General features: G+C 39.9%; 1 protein-coding gene across 19 annotated transcripts in view; it reads right to left on the reverse strand.

Annotated features, from left to right (window-relative positions):
• Nucleotides 1–25792, reverse strand: part of Pard3 (par-3 family cell polarity regulator) — a 689221-nt gene that overhangs the window by 661923 nt on the left and 1506 nt on the right. The gene's annotated exons all lie outside the window — the stretch shown is intronic.

Below are 25792 nucleotides of genomic sequence, written 5' to 3' on the forward strand. Positions count from 1 at the left end.
AAAACAGCATGAAGAAAATAAAACTCATAGGCAGGCGTGATAATACATAGCTATAGTCCCAGCTACTTGGGAAACTAAGATGTATGAGCACCTAACCTCAGGAGTTCAGGGGAAGCCCCATGGAAGGAAGGGAGGGAGGACAGAAAGAGAGAAAGGAAATGAGAGAAAGAAAGAATAAATGAAGAAAACTCAAGCATGGCTCAAGTTATACGAAGCTCTGAGTTCAAACCCCAGAACACCAAAAAAAAAAAAAAAAAAAAGGAAAACCTATCCATAACACTGACCAAAAACGAATTATCAGTCAAGGAGTCAAGAACCCTGGAAGAAAGTGAAAATATGATTTCAGAACTAGTAATCACAAAACATGAGAATAATAAACACAGCAGAACACCATCTCTAGACTCTAGAGATGTAATTTTGAGAAGTCCAAGAAACAAATACATTACACACCTACAAGAGATGACTCTTTTGTGGCACAGGAAACATCAAAATGCAACAGTCACAGAAAGAAAAGGCAGCATCAACTCAAAGAAATTAATCTGATCCACTGGTGAGCTCAGTTTTAAGCAATAGATCTGAAATCCATGGGGCAGGTGCATGGCCAAGGACGAGACAAAAATGTGCTAGACCCACAAAGAACTTTTGTCAGGAAAATAAACCCCAGAATTAGCTGAAACTCATGAACACTATTTTTTTTTATTAGATAGAGGAGGGGATAAAAAGGTTTTATGTTGTGTTTGCAACAAGGATGAAAGAAGCTCAGTGTGGAAAATGTTGCTACTAGTTCCTGAGCACAGAACACAAGAATCTTCAAGGTAGAGAAGAAACAACTATGTGAGCAGAAAATTAGAAGCTCCCCACCACCAACAGAAAAATTAAGGAGAACATTTCCAAAGTCATTAGTCACCTTGTATCATTTCCCTGGATTAGAGCATTCAGATCCTCCCCACTGCACAGGAGGAAGTGGGCACTCCTGTGTGCTCAGTGTTTCATCTCACCCATTGCCTTCCCTACCCCACCTCCTAGGACTTACCCACATCCACCTGGGTGTCAGGTCCTCTGGATGGTCTCACTTACCATCCACCTGGGAAGAGCTGATGCAGCCTTTCCTGTTTCCCCAGGAACACATGCCTGGATATACAGCCCCTTTCCACCTTTGCAGACATTTTCTCCATGGTCTCTCTTGCCCAGGCCTAGGGACTGAGAGTTCACTCTTCATGGTCAGCACCAGGAAGACAGCAGGAGATGCTCATTAAGCACTGGTTAATTAATTGACTAATGACTGCTTCCCTGAGGAAGATCAACAATAGAGACCAGAAAATTAAGACAAATGCTGCACTGCCTCCCCAAAGATGTGGGTTGGGAAGAGGGCTTTGCTGAGTTACCGCCACACACAGCTCTGAGTAACAAGTTTATTTTCCAACACTCCAACATTCCCTTTAAAAAAGAAAGAAAGAAAAAAAAAAAAAAAACAAGTGTACCCCAACAATTGAGTAACTTGTTTGAGTTGCACATCCCATGTCCACAAGCCTCCAAAACTTATTCCTTCTTCCTCTTATCAGGCTGGGGATTGGGGCAGGAAACCAAGTGGGGAGGGGAGATACGCAGATTCAATGAAAGGATTAGCCAAGAGTGAGAGAAACCATTATACCTACCCTGGATCACCTGAGCCAAGATTATGAAACCACCTGTTTTCTATAATATGTCAAATGTCAGCAAAGGATTTTCAACACTTTCTGAGACATTATATTAGGTAGTGAAAGAGTGAACAGGATACTAAGTATCTTTGGGTGTTCCAGGTTAAAAAAAAAAAAAAAACACTCAAAAGTAAGAATGAGCAACTTTTTAGCTTGGAGATCAAAGGTCCCCAGACCTGAAATGAAACTCTAAAACAAAGACAAAGTGGAGCTTCCAGTAACATCTTGAGGCTTGGCTGTCCTGGGTTGTTCATATGCAAATGGACAGAGAAGTGGGGAGGGAGGCTGAAAGAGCAACAGTAGACTTCTAAGTCTGATTCTCAGATGATTAAGTCTAAAACCCTTGGGCCAAAGACAGGCCACAGTTGGTTCAATCCACTCCTATGGCAAGACATCAGCAATATCACTGTACCACCTTATCCCCATCTTGGGTGCTTAGCTTCAAGAGCTGGGGATAAAGAATCAGTATTTGAGTTTAATCATGCCTATTATTATTTCCTTTATTCCATAAAGAGAAATTGATTTAATCTGTTCTACTAAATGGCAAACAACATGAATTATCAATAGTAAAAAAAATAAAAGAAAGAAAAAATAATTCACCAAAAGTGAGGCTAATAGAGCATTTCCTCACAAAAAGTGTCAATCTTAGAACAGGTTGCTTTGAGAGGTGTGGAGCACACAGCCTCAGGCATTAACCTAAGCAAAGTGGAAATATAATACTGTTTACAAGGTCTAACATTTAGAACAAACCCTTAATTTTCAACTCTAAATTCTATTTTATGAGTTATCTGGGCTAAGAGCCTATATATTGCTATATAAGTGACAAATCATTTTTTAATGACATTAGTGCTCATTGTTTAAAAGAACTGGTATGATAATCTTCTTGGTGTTTTACTATTTAAAAAATCTCATTGTATCTACCAAGTTTCCTTAAAGTGGGATAGATCAGCATTTCTGCTCACAAAGGACTGACAGAAGCGAAATTAAAAGCTGTCACTTTCTAAATTAGAAAAATTCAGCACCCTACAACATACATGGTATAATTAATCAATTAGCACTAATATGTATGAAGTTATAGTCAGCATCCATATGATATAAACAACTGTGCAGATATTACCAACTTTTTAATTTTTTTACAAGGAACGCACTGAATCCCCAGCCTCTATTCAATGAGATATGTTAGTACTGATCTGCACAGAATGAGCAGGAGGAGACATGAGCTGTAACTGAAAATGCTAACAAGACAAGGCTCAGGCATGAAGAAACCAACACAGCTCTCCCACTTTGTACTTTCAGGGAGATGTGCCCACTTCAGAGAACATTCTTCACACAGGCGTAGTCTTTGGTGGTTTTCTTCGGTGGTCTCTGTCTTCTCTGCGTCCCTTTTAGCTGAGGATGTAAATGCTCAACATGAACAAATAACAACCTAACCTCTGAGGCAGACCTGAAATCAACTGTGATACTCCACCATTCCATGTCATACCCTCGTGCTTTCTTCTTCCATCATTTTCTATACCCAGAAGATGCCTTACACCTGTGAGTCATCCTAATGAAAACTTCTATCCATCTTTTGTAGGAATGATTTTTAAGTTTCTAAGATTTATTTTATAAAAACATATTCTGCCCTTGACAAAACTAACCTCAAAAAACAGTCATCAAATATTTGTGTGATTCTCTATCTCTTCCCTCAAACCTTGGTGCTTTTCAACAATGGAGTTGGGGTGCAATCTGTGAGATGCTTTGAGAATAGACATGGTTAAGCTCAAACACTGATTTGTGGTAAACCTCTTCTGGATTTAGTTCAATAGCCCTCTTAAAATACTTCTAGAATGGTGTGGAATAACAATTTACACAAGAGGGTGCATAAGTGCACCACTGATAAATTTTTGTTGGCAATACTTTCTCTGGATAAACATCTAATTATTATGAGCCTATAATCAGAAAGGTGTCATAGGAGTACTCCACTAAGGAGTTATTTCTTGGAGGTCATCAGAACTCACAATAGGAGGAAATCCTGCTCTGCTGTTAAAACTCTATGGGGATTCATTAATAAAACCATTGTGAGGGAGAAACTTGGTTTTTGGTCTCATTCCTAGTTTACCCCCAGGGACAACATGTACACCCCTTCTTTTCTCCTGCCACAGATTTTACAGAGCTGCACTTTTTAAAATAAAAGGGGGAGAACTACAATTCAAAATTAGTGTTATTTTCCTGTTCTGTTTCTGTGGGTAAAACAAGACTTCTAAGCTAACAAAGAAGTATAATCGGTCCAGATGCAAGATACAATACACTGTAATAAGGAAATACTGAAAAATACCACTCACAGCACCACACAGAAAAAGGGGGTGAAATTCAGTGTCAAGGCTAAATTGCAAGAGACTATTTCACACACTATAATGGGAAACATAAAAGCAACTTTTGGGATTTCCTATATTTGAAGGTTGTGTTTCCATTGACTTTCTACTTCTCTTGAACTTGGAGCAGGAGTTCCAGCTCCCACCCCACGCTTCTGGGTTCAAGTCAGTATCCAAATAAAGCTCAGCATCTTTAGGGACCTGAGGCAGCCTCCCCTCACCCAGCCTGCAGGACCACGGCACATGCAGGGCTGATGTAGGCATAAACCTCCACAGCAGACATTGCTCACAGGGTAAAAGAGAACACTGTGTAGACAGCAACTGTGGTATTTCACTTACCCATCTGACCACAACCCATGTGGTCCTTGAATGAGCTGGGGGATGGGTGCTCTCCAGGGGAACCGGCATTTCCTGTCTGCTTTTCAGTTACTTCCCATTCTTTTTTATTGGTTTGGGATGTTTTTCACATTTGGAACAAAAGAGCAGAATAAAGAGGTCCACCAGATCTCAGCTTTTTATAGTCAATACTTGATTGAAAATGAAAATTAGCAGAAAAAACAGAAAACCCACAGCCTGACCATGTTTTCAGGAAAAGATTTTTTTTTTTTGGTACTGGGGCTTGAACTCAGGGCCTTCACCTTGAGCCACTCCACAAACCCAATTTTTTGTGATAGGGTTTTTTGAGATAGGGTCTCTCGAGCTATTTGTGCAGGCTGGCTTTGAGCAGCAATCCTCATAATCTCTGCCTCCTGAGTAGCTAGGATTACAGGCATGAGCCATCAGCACCTGGCAGAATTTGTTTTTTTTAATAGTTAATTTAGAGAAGTTTGGTTTTTGTTTTTTCTGCACTGGGGTTTGAACACAGGGCTTCACACTTGCTAGGCAGGTGCTCTACTACTTGAGCCATGACACCAATCCTTTTCTTGAGATTTTTTTTTTTTACCTAAGATAGGGTCTCGAGAATTATTTGCCCGGGGTTGACTATGAATTGCAATCCTCCTGATCTCCACCTCATGAGTTATTACAGACATGAGCCACCAGTACCCGGCTGTACTGAAGAATTTAAAAAAATTGGATTTGATCTTTTAAATGTACCACCATAGCTTTTCCTTTGAGATATTTAATTTCAATTTTTGTCTTTAATCCAGATGAGCTTTCTAGAAGGAAAAGCTGGGGGTGGAAGAGTTGAACAGAATAAATTAACAATTTCAGTATTATATATCCAGTGTAAAAGATATAAAGGATTGTCCTGACCTAGAATTCAGTTCTATGGGAAAAAAGCCAAAATGGGCTGAGCCAATGACAGAACATCTGGGGCTGGAGTATTATGTACTCCAGAACTGAACTGAGTGGCTCACACAGTCACAATGTGACATGTGGACATGTTTTTGAACTTTTTAGACAACCAGAATTGTATACATAATTAATGAAATTTTCTTTCATAGTTCTCTCCTGTTTCTGTCACAGCACTCTGAAAGGTAGTAGCTAAGTCTGGCAGCTATGAGAAATTATGATGTAGTTGGTTGCTATAGTTTTTAGGTATTTTTAACTTGTAAGAGAGAATGCACTTTGACCCAACTATTACCAAGTGTAATTTTTTCCCTTTAGATCTCATCCTAACCGGCTCCTGGAACCAACTGCTGATATCATAACAAAAGAAAAGTTTCCCACAAATACAACAAATTTTAGAATGGAAAATTTAAACACATTTTGATCAAGACTATGAGAAGAGCTGTACTTACATTTAAGGATTCTGAGCAATGTTAAGAGAGGGGAGGTGGAACCCAGACTCTCCCATTAGGTGTGGAGTGAAGTTTTAGAAATGTTACCTGTGGAATCTGATGAAGGACAAAAATACCCCAGGAGGAGCTGAATGTGCTCAGTCAACCTTGGGGCACATAGAAAATTCTTCACTGAGAAATACTCTGTCTTTTGTAATCTAACACATTCTTTCTGAATAACTTCAATCCTCACAATAACATCAAGTTGGCATGACTCAAGTAGTAGAGCACCTGCCTACCAAATGTAAGGCCCTGAGTTCAAACCCCAGTACAACCAAAAAAATAAAAATAAGAAATATCCACTCCACTGTGGGCAGACCAAAAGACACATTATGCTAGGAATTATTTGTTCCACCTTATTGCCTTTATCCAGCAATTTTCAAAGATTCACTTTTCTCCTCTATACACTAGTTTTATTCCAAGTACTTTACATCAGGAAAGATTTGCAGGGGTGGGGGTAGCAGTACTGGCATTTGAAATCAGGGCCTGGTGCTTGCTAAGTAGATGCTCTACCACTTGACCCACACTTCCACCCCAGAAAGGTTTTAAACCTTATTTTTCTAAGACTCCTGTCACTGTGTCAAGATGTAAGATTTTATTGAGTGATAAGTGAAGTTGAATATATTTTAATCCAAGAACTATTAGGTAAAAAGCATTACTATGGGAGTATGGTGTATTGAGTGATGGGACTGTCATCTGGAAATTCCATTTTTAACTATTGCCTCTAAAACACAATTACTTGAATTATTAACTATTTTTAATTGACTTCCATTAGGAATACTTCTGCCTCAGAGTGCATTATAGTTATTTAAGAATTTAATAAGTCTTCTAGCATATTAAAAATAAAAGCAAGTGTCAAGCCCAGTGGCTCACACCTATAATCCTAGCTACTTAGGAAGCTAAGACCAGAAAGATCAAGGTTCCAACTTAGCCCAGGAAACTAGTTCAAGAGACCCAATCTCCAAAAATAACTAGAGCAAAGTGGACCAGAGGCATGGCTCAAGTAGTAGAAAGCCTATGCAAGCACAAAACTGAATTTGAATCCAACTTCCATCAAAAATAAATAAATAATAAAAATAAAAGCAAGCAATTATATAGTTTTAATTCATCCAAAAAATATTACCAATCACATTATAAAAAAAACTTCAGAGAGAAAAAGAGAGCCACCCATATTCTCATTACTACTATTGTTTTAGGATGCTTCTGAATCATTTAGAGCATTCCTTCTATTATCTGTAAGCATACAGTACCTAACATATGCAGCTTGTAAGTGGTTTTTGAAACTGCTACAGTTTTTACAACCATAATTCTATTATTTAAAGTACTCTAAAAAATTAATAGCACTCTAGGTCATACATTACAAATGGCAAGATTTCAAAAGTAAAGAAAGAAAACTGTAGCCCCCAGTGAAATAATAGGAGAAAAAGGAACTGAATATTTAAAGATCTTTCATTTTACCCAATTTAGATCAAAATTTTTTTAAAAAAGTAGTGTTAAATGGAGATAACACTACTGGTATTTGCAAATATGCTTTTTAAAGTATTTTCTTCCCTTTCTTTTCCCACCTCTTCTTCTAATCTTGAGGCACTTTGGAAAAGTAAATTAAACTTCCCTAGACTGTCAAATGGAACATAACTATCCTTTGGCACAAAATCTTTATTAAATGCTTTCCAAAAGTAGTATTTCTGGCATTCATTCCTTTTTCACCTCTTAATATGCTCTTTGAAAAGTGAATGCTGGAAATCGAAACACTAGTGAGTTTTCTCCTTACCTTAAGGCTGCTGGAAGAGATTAATTATTAAATTGATTACCTAGTCTAGGTCCCACAGAACCATTCTGTACATGGAATACTAGACAGGGTAAGGAACCCTGTCTGTGGGGAAATAACTGCTAGGGCTTCATTTACAAATGTCATACATCTTTCAGTCCACATGCCAAAGCTATCTGGGACATTAGGTGACATTTTTATCTAAACACTCAGATGAGTGATTTTATCCTTTTGAAAATGTGTGGGTTTTCAAATCTCAAATGACAGCAATCTCCAGAAACCTGCACACACTTCCCATAGTTATGCTTTTGCAACCCCAGAATTATAAGTCCATGATTTTCTCCTTAATTCCTAAATTTTGCACTTTCATGCCCATACTCTTGTAGAAGTTTAGGATAATTTGTAAGTGAAGGTATTTTATGTACCCCACTTTTTTGCAAGTTTGGGGTTTGAACTGAGGGCCTTGTGCTTTCTGGGCAGAAAAGCTCTACCACTTGAGCAACACCTCCAGCCCTTTGGCCTTAGTTATTTTTCTAACAAGGTCTCACATTTTTTGTCTGGGCCAGTCTGGAGTTCAATTCTCCTATTTATTCCTGCCAAGTAGCTGAGATGACAGGTGCACCAATATGAACAGTTTGCTTTTAAGATGGGGCCTCCCTAACGTTTTTCCTGGGTTAGCCTCAAACTGCAATCCTCCCAATCTATGCTTCCCAAGTAATTGAGATTACAGATCTGAGCAACCATGCCAAGCCACACCACTCATTTCTAAAGAGAAATATTTCCTGCATTTCTCCCCACCTTTAACACCTTCCCACTCTTCTCCAGCATTTGTGGTAATGCTGTTAATCAGTGAAATAATTTCAATAGACAGAGGTAGATAAATAAAATTACATACCAAATACAGAGTTCTGGCAATTTACCTTTTCCCTCTATGAAAACACTCACCCAGCCAAGTTACCTCTCTCAGCTGTGCCTGTATCCTTGCAGAAGCTCCGTATTGCATTGCACTGAGCCCACTGCCAGTGCAAGATCCAAGGTGAGTTTCCACAAGTTATTTACTATAATGACGACTTTGGCAACCATGCTGGGCTGTGGCCAAAGCTCTGACACATCATCACCAAGTGATGGTGCTGGACTAACCCAAATAAACCAAGAAAGGTATCCATTGGATGTTAAAGTGAAGCATCAGCCCTGTAAGGGAAATTGCTAGTAGGCTACTCAGAAATGGTAGAAGTCCTCTGACATTGTGAATGGTGTTATAAATACCCCCACCACCCAGGTGGACTGAGCAAGATTTTATGAATGGCAGATGTAAGTAACTATAGTCAGAAACATCTCATTACATCTGGGGATTAGAAAGGAATGAAGGTGCCTGGCAGCCTAAGACAGAGAGCAGATCTCCGTGAGATCCATGGTGGGCTAATCAATATTCCTATTTAAATAACACGCTCTAAAGACCCACTTAACATTTATGCAATCCTGCCACTAATTGCTACAGGCCTTTTAAAAACTTTAAAAAATAGCCAGACGCTGGTGGATCATGCCTGTAATCCCAGCTACTAAGAAGCAGAGATGAGGAAGATTGCAGTTCAAAGCCAGCCCTGGGCAAATAGCTCATGAGATCCTATCTCAAAAAAAAACCCATCACAAAGAAAAGGCTGGCAGAGTGGCTCAAGGTATAGGCCTTGAGTTCAAACCCCAGAACCAAAAAAAAAAAAAAAACTTAAAAATAAGTTTTAGGATTCTACACAGATTGCTTTTCCAATACATATATATAGATTTGTTTTTAGAACTCCAAAACTGGCATGAAGAGCTCAAAGAAAAAGCAACCAATACAAGTCATCATCCAGCTCAATGTAAAGTAAGTGGAAAACTATCAGGTCTTTTTCATCCTTGTCAATCCTTGGAGACTTATCAAAAATTCCTCTAAATCTATACTACACCTCAAGAATACAAACATAAAACCCAGTCCACATAAGCATATTAAACAAGTGTAGATTGATGCGAACACAATGGTTATCAAGGACACATTCTTCACATATAATATGGAAAGTGTGATCCATCTGACAGAAAAGGAAGACAAAACATGGATCCAAAATGGCAGCCTCTTAAGGAAAGGCAAAGCATTGATCAGATTACCAGATACAGTTACATACCTCAGCAAGGAGAGAAACCAAATAAGACCTGTCAGGACACTGCAAGAACAGATGTTCTTTACAACTGGTCTTAATGAGGGATGAGAACTTTCAAGTAGCTGAATGAGCAATGTTACAAAGAGGTACTTGCATTTCATATCTCATTAAAGATTTCAGTAAGCCTTGAAGACCAAAGAGGCGAATGAAATATTAATCTTAAACTAGAGAAAAGAGAATCTTTATAGTCACTGGCCAGTCAGAGTAGCAGAAAGTCATGAAAAACATCATTCCACAAGGCACAGAGCAAAGAGGCACTCAACAAACATTCAAAAATACAAATGAGACAAACTTATCCACAATCTCAGTAAGCATGAGTGGGCCATGAGGATAAATAAGGAACTACCTAAACACACAGAAACATTTTAATTCCATTCCAGGTAACATCCTCAGGGAAAATTTTTTTTTTTAATATTAAACATTGGCCTTCAAGCTTTCTTACACAGAACCCCAGTTAAATGGAGCAGCTGGTATGTCATCGCAAAAGTGCACAACAAGCTAATATAGTTACCTGTCATCTCCAAATCCATCACTCTCTTCCATTAATGTGGAACAATCTAAACACAGAATACAGTCAGCCATTACCACCACATTCACCATTCACTGACTGCCAACCTTGGCCCATTCTCCAGAGCAGGCCCTTTGAATTCCCAGAAGCCTCCTGTGTCCAAGGGATATATATTTCTAAATACTCAATGACTGCCTGAAAGCAAGGACAGTGCCAAGCCCTATGCAGACTGTTCATTCTCACATTCCCTACAGCACTGCCATATAGAACCAACGTCAATCTGCCCATCTGTGTTTTATGCCCTGGTGCCTCCTTTGCATTGCTATTCATGCACTTTGGGGCCATTACTAAGCAAAATAAGCATTATTTAGAAAATAAGCATTGTGATACCATGACAGTCAGTCTGATAAGTAAGATAGCTACTAAGTGACTAACGGGGGCCTAGCATATACAGTGTCCATGTGCTGGACAAAGGGGTCTCACAGCAAGACAGCATGAGATTTTATCATGAGGCTCAGAACACACACAATTTAAAATTTATGGAGTATTTCTGTAGTTTCCCATTAATATTTTCAGATCAGGGCCGATTATAAGTGACTTAAAATGCAGAAGGTGAAACCTCAGTTAAGGGGGGAGTTACTGCATACCACTCACTCAATCTTCATTAAAAGGTATCACAGCCCCACAAAAGGATGATCAAAACAAGGATGGGGACCTCAGGTTGCAAGCTCAGAGACTCACGGCTTGGAAGCAGAGGCAGTGCTGTCACACACTGACCAGGGAGGACTCACAGAGGCACAGCACAATACCCTGTATATATAATAAGTGTGTGTATACGTGCAGCCCAACTAGAAATCAAACCACACAGACGTGAAAACTGAGAGCCTTCAAACGTTCATGCCTCCTGCTCAGTACTTATACTTCAGAAATCTAAGGGAAAGTACATAATCCAAACTATGAACCAAATTTTATGCACTTAAATTACTATAATACTTTCTAAATGGTGAAAAATGAGGAAATAAAGTAAATTTCCAATAATACCCAAATAGGTAAATATTTATATAGCTATATAGTGAAATGCTAGAGGACCTTTAAAAATTATTGTGAAAATGTTTTAAAGATGAGAAAATCCTAATACATTAAGCAAAATAAGCAGGAAGAATGCATCTCAATTTCAATAATTTAAAAAAATTTTGTGGAGCACAGGGAGTAGCTCAGTAGTGGAGTGTGTGCTTAGTACATGCAAGGCCCAGGTTCAAATTCCAGCATGCGTGCAAACATGCACACTTAAAAATATACCTATATATACATAAACATACACAAAGACTGAAAGAAAACAGTTCTCTTACATTGTGGATTACTCTGAGTGGTGAGATTATGAGTGATTTGTTATCTTCTTCAGAATCATCTATATTTTCCCCAAAATTTCCAATGTTCTCTCTCACACCAGTGTCTCAGTGGCAGAACTCAGGATTCCAGGGAGCTGAATTGAGACCTAGAAGGACATTTCATCTGCAGGAGCATTCGCTAAAACACTGTACAGTTTTGGATTGGGATAAAACTTTCCATATTCCTACTTAATTATTGATGAATATGGAAACTGCCTCACTTAATAAAGACTTCTGTGCTTTCACAGACAACAGTAACATGCTCTGAGGCCTGTAATCTGGTGAGCACAAGCAGTTTCTAGACTGTAATGGAATTACTTGTGGAATCCTCATTCAGAGGGCAAAATCCAATAAAAGAAATTATGGAGTGTATTTGTTTAAATAAAACACACTCACACATTGTCTTCCACTTCTCTGCCAGCACTAATTTACCAACCAGTCAGATCCCCAAGGAGGTCTGCACAGTAACGATGCTAATGCATCAGCAAGCAGGAAAAAGCTGAAATCACTTCACTGGCAGTGGCACACGGCACCAACTGAGAGTGACAAAGAAGAGAAACTCAGAAGCTGTGACCTCCCCACACAGTCAGCAAGCCCTTCCCTGGCCTGATTTAGGTACCCACCCTTAGAACACTCACTTCTGTCCTGGCCAGAGCTGCTGCAAAACCAGGATTCGTGCAAGGCACTGGCTGCAAGCCAATAACAAGCTGGAGTACCAGGAAAGAAGGAATGAGTGCATATCCTCTTCAAAATGAAGCAGGCACCTTAAGTTACAGCTGAGGTGATGAAACAGATGAGGGGCTTTATTGTAAAATTTTCCTGAATATTCCAGCAAATTCCAAATATTTCGATGTGAATTTTCTAAGACTTACTAAACTATACAAAAACAGTGCATTTCTTTAACCCATGGAGTTATATAAAAAGAATCACTTGATACTTGAAAGATACTATAGCTTGTGACTATAAAATAAATCCTAAGCCTTTCATTAGAAACTGAAAATGGTTGGATAATAAAAATCCCTTCCATGCCAGCGCCCTACAACCATACATATACATGAACAAACAGACACACGCGGATGTACACACACACTCAGATACATACAGACATACACACTTTGATAATCTGAGAGCATCACAGAATATATAATAACTTCAGTTGGAGAAAAGGACACAAGCCACAGCTAGCTCCATTCTAAAATGCTTATTCCTCTATTCAGTTAGGTGATGTAACAATTTTTTCCTATTCCAAATTCAGGCCAAACATTATCACTGTGTAACATCCTGTGCCACCCTGCATAAGAGGTTCAGAAATTGGTTCCTGCCACCACAGAGGAGCTATATGGGAAGCCACCAGCCAACTGAGACAAACTGCTAAAATCAGGGCAACTCAAACAGACCCTGGCAGAAGTGGCTGCCCTGAGTAAGCCTGGGTGCTCCACTGTGCTGCTGGCAACTGCCAAACCACAGCTCACAAAGCTCCCAGGACTTCAAGCCTGTTGTCAGTGACACCATGAAGCCCTCAGGGCAGCAGCAGCATTCATTCGATGCAGGCAACACATAACCACAAGGTCTGTGCTGGGCTGGCCACTTCTCCTCAGGAAGCTGTAATGTAAACCAATGCCCCTGGATTACACGTGCACTCCTTGCTGTGCTTCCTGCTTTTACCACTTTACCCCAACTTTTCCCGGGGATGCATCTGTATAAAGGTATAAGTATGCTCACTTGCTCTGCCCAGCTCCAGTAGTGAGGAGTGTGACAACAGACTGAGGTTCACAGGGCCTTTCCAATTTTTAGAAGGAAGGTAAAGTGAAGACAAATATTTCAATGGGCTTGGGATTTAGCTCAGTGGTAGATGGCTTGCCTAGCATGCATGAAGTCCTGGCTTCAATTCACAGCACCCCAAGATAGATGATGGATGGATGGATGGATGGGAGGGAGGATAGATAGAGATAGATAGATAGACAGACAGACCCAGTTTGATTCAAACATTCCTTCCATCAATGTAGCAGCATGTCCTCCCATGATCAACATATCACAGTCTCTACTCCATACAGTACAGTTACCATGAAAGCACATACATCAAGAGTCATTCAGGTTTAATTACAAAAAGCAGGAAAAAAAGCTTTTGGTTCCTCAAAGTCATAGTGGCATTTCTTAATAAATTAATGACAACATTGGTCATAAGACCTGCAGGTTTCAGCACCCTGATTTTCCACAAAGGATGTACTTTATCCTCTTTTATCTCCTCTAGGGACAGGTCATCCACCACCTGGAACTTGCGTGTCCACCTATATATCGTTACAGTGACATGTAGGTGCTATAAATCCAGCAAGTCAAGCCAGGGTTGTCAGCAGGAAGACCTGGAGAACTCCATAGTTATTTCTTAAACACAGCTGCTAGGATGAGCACCCACACTAAAGGAGGCATGCCTAAGAAATGCTTCTTGATGGTATCAGCTCAATCTCCCTTAAAAGTTCAAGCCCTATTAATTACTTACAACTAATAAAACATGTAATAACAAAATTACAATTACGGGGTAACTTCCTCTCAAAAAGTACATGTCTGCATAGCGACTCCTTATATCCCTTTAACTCAACAATGCATCTTTCTGACACTCTGAGTTGAGGGTGGGGAATTGGGGAAGTCTTCATTAGGGCTGGGCCTGGAGCAGGAGCAGAGACAACCTAGCATAGGCAGCAGCAATGGCACTTGGTGCAGTTGCTGAGAGAAGCCTGGGGAGAGGGCAGACAGCCTGGCATCCAGTTATGGTAGAGGCAGGATGGGAGAACCCCTGGAGGCAGAAGGGAGTCTCTGAAACTATCTGAGCAAACAGCATAGCTCAGGCAGCAGTGCAGGTGAAAGAAAAGAAGAACCAAACTGAGAAAGGAAACTAGGGAAAGAGCATTCCAGCCCTGGGGATCTGGGGAACTTGGCGCTACTTTGGTAAGTGGTTTATAATGCGAAATATAACCAGAGGTACAAAAGCCAATTTCCACTATTTTCCAGAATCGTATCTAAGAAATGTAGATTCACACTCAAGTTTTACTTAGTAAATGGAGCATTGCAAGAGTTGCCTTCCAAACACTGTCCATTAGTAAGTAGATTAATGAGATCAACACATTCCCCATCTGTATAAGAACTGGATGTACTAAGGCTTACTTACCTCACAGGTCATTCCCATAAAGGAGGCATGAGTGGCTCAACCACTTTGAACCTCTTGGAACAAGATGCCACATAAACCTAGGATGTTATTATCATTATCTCTTTCTACCATTTAGCCTGGGAAAGTTGTCAGATCTTTGGGCTCATGAAATAATGAACACAAACTACTTCTTGGATTATCAGCTTCAGAAATTTAGGACATGTATATATTTTACTGCCCTTGTCAGATGATAGCAACATGAAAACATGACACATACAATGAAAAGAATGTTTGATGTTACATACAATACATGCATGCACACTTCAGACAGACAGACAGACACACACACACACACACACACACACACACACACACACCCCTATGGTCTAATAAAAAAGGCCATAAGTTCACCAAGTTCTTGGACACTGACTGACATTGAGAAGTGGAGTGTAAGTCCCAAAACCAAAACCTTCATGCAAGCCAGGCCTGGTGATGCACTTGGTAAATATAAGAGAAGGGTAAGATGCTGTGCAGGCTTCCAGGTCTAGCTCTTGAGAGGACGACAACTTCCTCACTCTGACTCTTGGGACTCTGAGAGCCTTAGCCTTGGGATCTACTTAAAATACAGATCCTGACCCAGAGGGTTCAGGATGGGCCCTGAGATCCTACACTTCTAATAAGCTTCCAAAAGATACCAATTCAGCTGTTCTCTAAGTAACCAGGGTGTATGACAAGCCTCCTTAATCCTTACCAATTTGAAGGCCATCCCAGAGGTGCACTTTCCTAAACCATCCAAGCAAACCCATGTCAGAAAAGAACTTGCTCTTCTCCTGTGGACATGACATCCCCTTTCTAGTAGAATTACAATATCCTACAGGACATGGCCCATATCAGTATGCTTGGTGCAGTGATTCACACTGCAGCTCACAGGGGCCTGCCTAATACAGTCACGCCACACACTGGATATACCCCCTTTCCAAAGGTGCTTATCCTCTTTAGCCCAAGCTTCCTCACCTGTAAACTCAGGATTGTGTCCTTACTACCACTCCATGGGATGAACATACATACACATAAAACTCAGAACCACAACATTTACCATAGTAATCACTATTCTCTTCGTTTGTTCGTGTTTGCAGTACTGGAGATTGAACTCAGAGCCTTGTGGTTGTTAGGCATCTACCCCATATGAGCCATGTCCCCAGTCTATAATCACTACTCTTGAGAATGACAGCATTACTGCTACTATTTCCTGATACTATTGTCTCTGGGTTTTCTTTCCACCTCTCTGAAACTCCTTCTCAATAAACTGGGCCTGAGAAAATGTGACAGTCATTGTTGTTAAAGATTCTTTCTCAACAGCTCCCTAAAATGATAGGCAAATAATTAATGCAAATACAGTACCTCTGGTGCAAGAACTTTCAGTCATCGATTATGACATAGAAGCTTTGTGACACCAAGAGCATAGGCTGAGCTGGTGATCCCAGTCCCCTGAATCCATAAAGAAAGCAGCTCCCCTTCTCATGGGTGAAAAGAACCACCCAGAATCAAAATCACACCAATCAAAACAGATTAAGAACTATCTAAATTTCCTTCAGTGATTTCTCCCCAGTTTGTTACAAATTGCTTGCGTATTCCAGGAAGTTTTTGAAAGCACCATTCATCACTTTCATTAGCCAAGCACAGAAACAAAGAGGAAGTTGTAAAGGATGAGATATCCGTAAATTCCAATCTGTGCTGCTCACTCTCTCTTTCATGTCCTGTACGAAACTGAAGCTTTGAATTTCAAATGTACTCATGTGAAACAATGTTTACAGACAAATACTGGAAGGAGCTAGTCTCAAGTAGCAACACTGTACAACTGGAGAAGCTTTATTATTTTAATCACTACTCAGCAACTTCCCTAAGTACACAGGGGAAGAGGCAGGAAACAGTATTTTAATTAATAATATGTTTAAGGCCCTCAGAGAGGAAAACAACTTTCCATACTGTAGACTGGAAAAGATGGTTGAGAAGAGGGGAGGTCCTATTGAATAGGAAGCCACAGTGCTGATAATTTTGCAAATCTAGCACAACACTGCCTGCCATGCCCAAAATCTGAACATGCCTTCAAGACTCCACTCCCTATTTAGCAGGATAAATAGGTCTACTCTTGGGTGAAGTCTCCAGGTGACCAGCATTTGTCAACCCCCGCAACCACATAAGCAAACCATGTTCTGTGTTCTTGTATTGCTGATTTAGCTGCCCCAAATCACCATCTTAATACCCAGGGAAGAGTAAAGATGGGTTATAAACTCATGAACCTATACAATAAAGGATTAGAAAAGCCCAAACAAAAAAAATGCCAACTTTCATGTTTTGTTTTATAACTCAGATGATTTTTTTGAGCTCCAGGGTAATCTCAGAACTACTACTAGTTAATAAATGCTGAAGGTCTTTAAATGTCTTGTGCATTTTACAAATTAATAGTTGATACTTTCTAGTTTTATTCATTCCAAGTTTTAAAAGATTTCTAAATGGAAAATGTATAATCAATACCTATTAAAATATTACAAATATAACAAATAAAATTTACTTAATTGTCTTTGCTCTAGCAGGGCAGCACTACAAATATTTTAGAAAATAACAAGGATTAATGGAAAAACCCTGCACAGCTCAGCATTGTGAAAAAAACCCACAGGTAAGATAAATGGGAAAAATCAAGTTTCCTTGATCTGCAAAAGCAGCAATTTTAACTATTGGGTGATTTGTACATTCCTGGAAGCCGAATCATGTTTATTTCCTATTGATTTATAAATGCCAACATTGGAATTCCTATAGAACTTTTAGAAGAAAGAGTGTCTAACAAGTCAGCTTTTAAAATGAGACTTTATATCATAAATCAAAGAAAAAAAATCAAGTTATGAATTAGCCATTAAAACTGGGCCTAATGTAAATTTAAGACTTAAAGAATACTAAGATTTTATTATATAAGAGGGACACTGTCTATGAACTTCATGCTTATAACAGCAAATAAATAGGAAAACTGAGGCTCACAGAGATTTTCCAAAGCTCTTCCCTTATGGAAAACTTTGAGATGCTAAAGTCAATGTCAGTAGAATGTTATTTCTTCAGTTGCAGAAGAATGTTTCTTTGAGTGATGTGTCTTGCTTTGTTTGGGTATTTGTTTGTTTGCTTGTTTGTTTCTGAAGTACTGGTGGTTGAACTCAAGACCACCAACTTGCCAGGCAGGCTCAGTGCCCCAGAGCCATGCCCCCAGCATGGTGTGATTTTTTAAGGGAGACAGATTTTACCATGCACCCAGTTCTCCACATCTAGTGCTACTCTAATGATGTTTACTCAAGTGACCCTTAACCACAGGTGAGCATTCTTAGTCAAATGACACAGTGCACTAGTACCTGGTCCATTCACTTCCACAATGCCTTTTCTCATTCTCTCTTTTGGATGTAGCTCAATGGTACAGCTCATGTTTAGTATTCAAGAGGCCCCTGAATTAGATCCCTGGCACTGCCCTCTCACCCCCAAAAAACAATTCTCATTCTCTTTGACCCCTGACAACAATCCCATAAGTAGGTGACATCAGAAGCTCAGAGTAGTTCTGAATCTTGGTCTACTGTGTCTCTCGGACAAAAAAAAAAAAAAACCATCACCAAACTTTTCACTTTTTGGTCACTTGTGTTTTTGCACAAATATCTAGGTTTTAAGCAGTAGATCATAAAATATGAAAAAATAAAACTGGCCCCATTATAGAAAATCTAGTTTATTAGTACTCCAGTTTTCCTTAAAAAAAAAAATTCCTGACAGAATATGCCTTCATACTAAGCTTATACTCATTCTGTATTCTTCAGTTTCAATGTTGAAATCCCCCATCTTCTAAAGGTGGATATTTAAATAGTTACTAGTCCAAATGATGCACTTTCAGCCATGGAGCCTCTGAATTTGTCTAAAAGGTTTTTGCCAGAACACTAACAGAGTGGTGAAGGTACCAAATCCTTCATTCAACTTTAATGGATTAGTGATTAGTCATATCCTGTGGGACAATCCACCAGGAACCCATATCTGTACATTTTACCTCTTCCTTCTGCAGGAGCTGCTTGCTGTAAAAGAGAAATCTCAGCTTAGAGTATAATCCTGCTGGGCAAGAACCTGTCTAACCATTACTCACATACGACTGCACACTGGGTTTCAGAATTATAAATTGTACATTTTAAGTGCCTTCGTAGTAAAAGAAAATGTGTTTCCTGGAAAACAGTTGATTTTTTTTTAAATTTTGGATTTAATATAGAACTTAGAAATGAAAACTAAAACACAAACATGCAGAGACTTTCTAACTTTTATTTATTTTATACATAAAAGGAATAGAACACAAAACCTATTCTTACATCAATCACCCACACAAAAACAGCACATTTTTGTATTTTTAATCTGTTAATACAACATATTTTGATCAATCATTTTCATTTTGGGAGACATATACTGGATCATTTTCTTAATTATTAGAGAAGAGAGCACTGATTTTTAGTGCAGGCTATCACAAAGAAGTCTGCTCCCTGTAATATAGTATTCTAATCTAAAAAGATGCAGTACAAATAACAAGCACTGGAAGTGCTGGTATAGATCAGGGGTTGACAGCAGGAGCCCCAGTCCAGCACCTCTGCCAGTACCTAGGAATTTAATGAGGACTATATTAGGATAGGAAAATGGAGGCTCTCTAAAAGTGAGGTGTCCCGTGCTCAACAATACTGAGAGCCAGAGGCAAACACTGGAAAAGCTCTTCAATTGTGTACTTCTTTGGGACTTCCCAGTCGACCTTCACTGCCCAGGCTAGGGGCCTGCATAGGAGGGAGTCTCTGCATGAAGAAGCAGGTGAAGAACTGAGAAGAAGCTTTCTGAGGAAGGATGGCAAGGAGGAATAAGAGGACTTGGAGACTCAACAACTGAGAGCTTCCTAGACAGGATAGACTGTGCAGGCCCAAGAAAGCAGGGCTTATACACTATATGGAAAATTCCTAAAAATAGCCACTTTCATTTAGGGTATTTGAGTGTCTCTAACACACAAACACATGTTGTTTTATGGGATTCTCAGAACTATAAAATACTTAAAAATGGATTCTTGTTCATAATGGCTCATGTAATCTATTTTTAACATCTTTATTGAGATATAATCATATACCATAAAATTCATCCATGTAAAAGTATACAATTAAGTGATTTTTTTTATTATATTCACAGAGTTGTGCAGCCATCCCCACCACCTAAATTTAGAACATTTTCATTACCCTTAAAAGAAACCTGTACCCAATAGCAGTCACTCTCCATCACCCCAGCCCCAAGCAGAAACTATTCATTCTGTAGGTTTGTCCATTCTGGTCATTTCTTACTAATGGGACCACACAATATAAGGCTTTGACTCATTCATTCCTTTTTGTCACAACAGATAGATAAGTCATATTGTTTATATATTTGTCAGCTGATGAACATTTAGCCTGTTTAAGACATACATAATCCTGACATGAGCAAGTGTTACAAATTTGTGCATAAATGTGCCATCAATCCTCTTGTGTACATATTACATAGTTTATCTTTAAGAGAAAAAATTTACTAATTGAGAGGTGGAAATTAGGTTCAAGGCCTACCTGAGCAAAAGTTAATGAGACCATCTAAATCAATAAATTGGGTATGGTGGTCTGCCTTAATTCCAGGTAGTCCAGAGGTATTGCTGGCCCCAGACAAAAATGAGACTCTACCTAAAAAACAACTAACTAAAGCAAAAAAGGGGATGGGGGTGTGGCTCAAGTGGTGGAGTATCTGCCTAGCAAGTGTGAGTACCTGAGTTCAAACCCCAGTACTGAGAGGAGAGAGTAGTTGATATTTTAAGTCATTTGGTTGTGAAACTTAAATTTTTACATCTGATTACCAATATCAGTTGGTGAAGAAAAGGAAAAAGCAAGAGCACCATTTAATGGCATAAACCACCTAAAGATGGGGGCCAGACACAGAAGACACAGACATATAAAAGAAAGTCATTTGTCCTGGGCATGATGATGCATGCCTATAATCCCAGCTACTTCTCAGGCAGAGACATGAGGATTATGGTTTGAGGTCAACCCAGGCAAAAGAAAAAAAAAGTACTTAGTGAGACCCTATCTAGAATATGCCAGGCATGGTGGTACATGTCTGTAATCTCAACTATTCTGGAGGCAAAGGATCCTGGTCTGAGGCTAGCCCTGAGCAAAAGCATGAGACCCTATCTGAAAAATAACTAAGCAAAAAAAGGGCTGGGGTTGTGGCTCAAGTGGTAGAACACTTGCCTAGCAAGCGTAAAATCTTGCATTTAAAACCACAAAAACCACACACACACACACAAAATCATTTTCATATAATCTTTCCAAATGAAGAAAATTTTAAATAAGGTAAAAATGATAATAGGGACAAAATTAGTCACCTTTCTGCTTTGTTCACTGAACTTTGTATTTCTTAAGATTTAATTTTCTGTTTTCCATGTTAAATAGTAAGGATACTAAAAATAGGCAAAATTTTATAAATTTACTGACCCCCTCCTTCCTCTCCTGCCACTGAGCTTGGGCCAGCTGGGAATGTTGAGTGAGTGGCCACACAGAAGGAAAGGATGCTGTGTGGCCCAGCAGGCCATCTCCACCCAGTGGAAAATAACTTAAGGGAAGGATGTACCAGCACAATTTTACATATTTCTTTCCATTCCTGAAAAAAACACAGATGACTCTGATCATCTGTTGAGCATCTGCCATGACCAACCTGCATCCTACTCCACAGGGAGGTAAAATCCTCCCAGGAAAAATGCAGGATCCCTCTATGGGTTGGTGACCCACATGGGACTTTAAACATGACCTCCAGCAACCAATTCATCCAATGTTCACCACGAGCCAAGAAGCCCTTCACATCAGCCACGTCTCTCCATGAGTCTCAGATCTAAACATTTCTATTTACTTCTGGCCCTAACCCAAGGATCCCAACTGACAGAGTTAGAGGCGCCAGGCCAAGCCTAGGTGTGTTTCAGGGCCAGATTCCCACACTGCTCTGGCCACTTGCCTTGAATCTGGCCCAAGGCAAACCCCAGAACTATGCTCTGCTTGGTCTGAAGGACAGACTAAACTCCTTCAAAACAGCAGACACAAAAGAGTATCTTCCAGGTACTCCAAATTCTCTAAATCTTAGTCCCAATTACAAGCTGTTTGTGCCAGACTGCCAACACACCAAACTGTAAAGTCCTTAAAATTACCAAGTGCTGATTATAGTCTTCCTAGAAGTGTCCTTTCTGTGTGGCAAATGTGTGATGTGTTTGTTCTCAACTTTGCATTTACTCAACTTTTGTGATCATTTTGTGACAGACATGGGCTAGACAAGGAAGACTGAGGTGGGGGTCATCCCATCAACCAGTTCACCTGGAAAGAGAAACACAGCTCCCTGTAGCCAACGTAGGAGCCTCCAGAAGTCAGCTGGAGAAGCACAAAGGAAGGAGAACTTCAAAGAGCCTGGACTCACAGTCAGCCTCCAGAGGGCTGGCTTGGACTGAGGTTCAATGGATACCTGAGAAGAGGCCTGAAGCATTCCAGGCAGAAGAAATAAAATGAGAGAGAGCAAAGGCAGGAAAGTACATACAAGTCCAAGTGGGTAAAGTGAGTATGGTCTGTGGAGTCTGGGAGAACAGAGGGGTCCCCACAAAAGACAGGCTGTGCTGAGGCAGCGGGACCAAGCCTCTGCGGGGAGGCGGTATGAGGCACTTAAGCAAACCAAGAAAATGAGATCTGAATTCTGAAATCAGCCTTTGACATGTTCATTTTCTTTTTTCTCTTTGAAAGGGAAGACAGAAAATGTCAATAAAATACTAAAATGTCTTTCATTTCACTATCTTTACATTTGCCTCTATTTTCTCTCAATCGCTGTCACAGTATAACTTTTTCCAAAAGTCTTCAATAAGCTGGTAACTATGTGACAACATACAGTCATACATTTATTCACAGAAAAGGTCTACATCAACCACAAGATAGTTCATTTAAAAAAAAAAAAGACTTTGCATGATTTTAGCAATTAATACTCCCCACTCCCCAAAAAGAAAGCACATTTTCAACTGTTTTTGTCTACAATGAAGTTATTTTACAGGCAAATATTAATATTCTACCCATTCTTCAATTAAATTACACAATGCCTTTTCAAGCAAAGAGGAAAAATGCAAGAAGCTTCTGAACAACTACTCAATCAGGAGAACAGAATGTATATGGAGCAGAGAATTCAAGAGTCACCAATATGGGCTTTAAGGTCAATTATCTGGGCCTCTGGTTTTTAAGCCCCTGCTTCTGTTCCACAAACATGTCTTTTCAGAATTACATAATAGCAATTTGTTATTGCTACTGTTTGGGTCAGATCCAGTACTAAAGAATTTCATATTCACCATCCTTTTCAATAGCCATATTAACCCTGTAAGGAAGAAGTCTACTTTAAAGATGAGGTAAATGAGGTTCTGTAGGACTGGCTTGAACAGGGTTAAATGGCCAGTAAACTTAGGTCTCCAATTCCTTCTTACTGAGAAAAGAGTTGTGGGGGACGGTAAGCAGTGAACCTAATAATCCCAGCAGCTTCCTGCCTTCCCTTTTGTCCTCTGATCCATTCTCCACATCTTAATCACTCAGCAACCAATCAGCTCTTCCCAAAGCAGAGCTCATCCAAACAGGTGCTCAAGTCATTTCCCTATAGACGGTGTTGCCCTGCACAATCCTTCCTGTACTGTGAAATTGTATAAGGTCCCAGAGTCTTGCTCTGGCATTCATCGTCATCAGCAGCTTTATCCTGATCAACCAGCTGAGCAAACCCTTGGAAGGAATCAAACTGACCCTGAGCATCTGATCCACCTTTGTACTCATTGTTCCCCTTCCTAGAATGCTTTTGCTGCTCCTTCCCAGAACAGCAGGCAGTATGGCAGCCAGCGCTCTCCAGATTCACACACCAGGACCCCACTGCAGACCTACAGAACCAGAATGCTCCCACTGCTCCAGGTCACTCTGCTGCTCAGTGAGAAAATGTAGCCCTACATCAAGGCCAGCCTTTCCACCCACCGAGGCCAATGCAAACCCTAGGGACTAAATGTCACTTGCCCCTCTCCACACCATAATGGCAGCTTCCCACCCCCAAATCCACAAGCATGACCTTTTATACACAGCAGCCCTTCAATAAATCCCATACTCATAATTGTTCTCTGCACCCCGTGTCCACCAAGTATCCTAACCATCAGGCAACGGGTTTGAGAAGAGACAGTCTCCAGCTTGATGCACTCACAAGAAACATCCAGGCAATATATTCTCAAAGTCTACAGCACCCTGCTCAGAGAGGAACTCTATGACAGCCATTTTTCACCCTTCAGTGATCATGACCACAAAAATGTTTTTTCACTAGAGGAAAAACATAGATTACATATGGCTAAGTGTAAGCCTTCAAATATCTGCTTATTGAGGACATTTCTGGTAAAAAGACAAGGCACTGTGCTGCCCAGAAAAACTGATTTGCTTAACCTGAGGAAAAATAAAAATAAAAAGCTCAAATATAACACCAAAAAACTAGCCCCATCATACCACAAAATGCTTACTGCAGAGAAAGCCTGGTGAGTTGGGATCTTTCTTGCTTTCACTATTTTTTTTTCTTCATTGGGTTTTAAACAATAAACATAATCTGACTGCATTTTTCCCCACCAGATGGGAGTTCATCTTGCCACGTGTCACCTAGCAACCTAAACACTACTTTACAAGTATCCAGCTACCCAATTCAACACACAGCATCTATCTTGATGTACTCAGAAAAGATAGGAGAATAAAAGGTAAAACAGTGTATATGTAGACTTCATAATCACCTTACGTAGGATGAGAGGAATGTGAAGACTAAAAACTAATCTTAATCATTACAATTTAAGAGGAAAAAGTAAAAATGGACTTAGAAGATACTTGGGCCCTTGCAACATTTATAGTCAAGGAACATGGGATCCAGTGATTGAACTTTGTCCACTGCAAAGCTGTCAGTTGCATTTAAATAATTTTGGAAATCCCTGAATCATCTCTGACTCTCATTCTTCCCGACCCCAACTTCAGTGTCACCCTCACCCTTCCTTCTTCCCTTTCCCCTCCCCACCTCACCCTCATTCACCCTTTACTGACATACCCTTCTCTCCTAGTGAGCCCTTCCCACATTATTGCATCTGTGTTCCCAGGTCCCTGAGAGACACCTACAGCTAACAGTTAAGAACAGATGCAGGTGATCACCATAGCCTCTCAGAGGCATCTTCTCCCCACAGCACTGCAACCCCACTGACCTCCCTCACCTGGGGGACCCTGGGGTGTCTTATGTCTAAAGCCCATTGTCCACAAAACAACCAGTGGGATCCCTAAATGTCCAGCACCCACGACACTGCCTTGAGCCCAGTAAATACTTAATTTCTATAGGACAAATTGACTCAATCAAACAATTACACCTGCATCTCCCAACAGGCAAGTCAACCAATGCCCATTGTGGATGTGATAAAATAACACTGATTTTAAGCATGTAAAATGAGCTAAGTGAAAGGAAAGGTCCATTGTTTTCTCTCTACTCAGAAACAAGACACATTACAGAGTAGGAGTTATCACCTCTTTCTTTCCTTCAAGAACTTAGCATGTGAGTTTCCAGAGTATGAAGACAACCTGACTTTGCATTCAGAACATTCAGAACACAAACTGTCATTCATCAATGATCCTTAAAAATACTAAATGTAAAGCTAGCAGATTTTCCCTTCTGTCAGCTTTACAAGATAAACAAGAGCCTAATTTCCACTAATTTTGTTTGATTTTCAATAAGAGTTCAACCAACTGTAAGAAACATTTGCAGCTATTAACAAAGTCAACATCTTCCATCCTTGTGTCAGGTTCGTAAGCATTGCCCCAAACTATCTTTAAAACATCCAATGTA

Source organism: Castor canadensis, chromosome 15, assembly GCF_047511655.1.
Source record: "Castor canadensis chromosome 15, mCasCan1.hap1v2, whole genome shotgun sequence".
Taxonomy (NCBI): domain Eukaryota; kingdom Metazoa; phylum Chordata; class Mammalia; order Rodentia; family Castoridae; genus Castor; species Castor canadensis.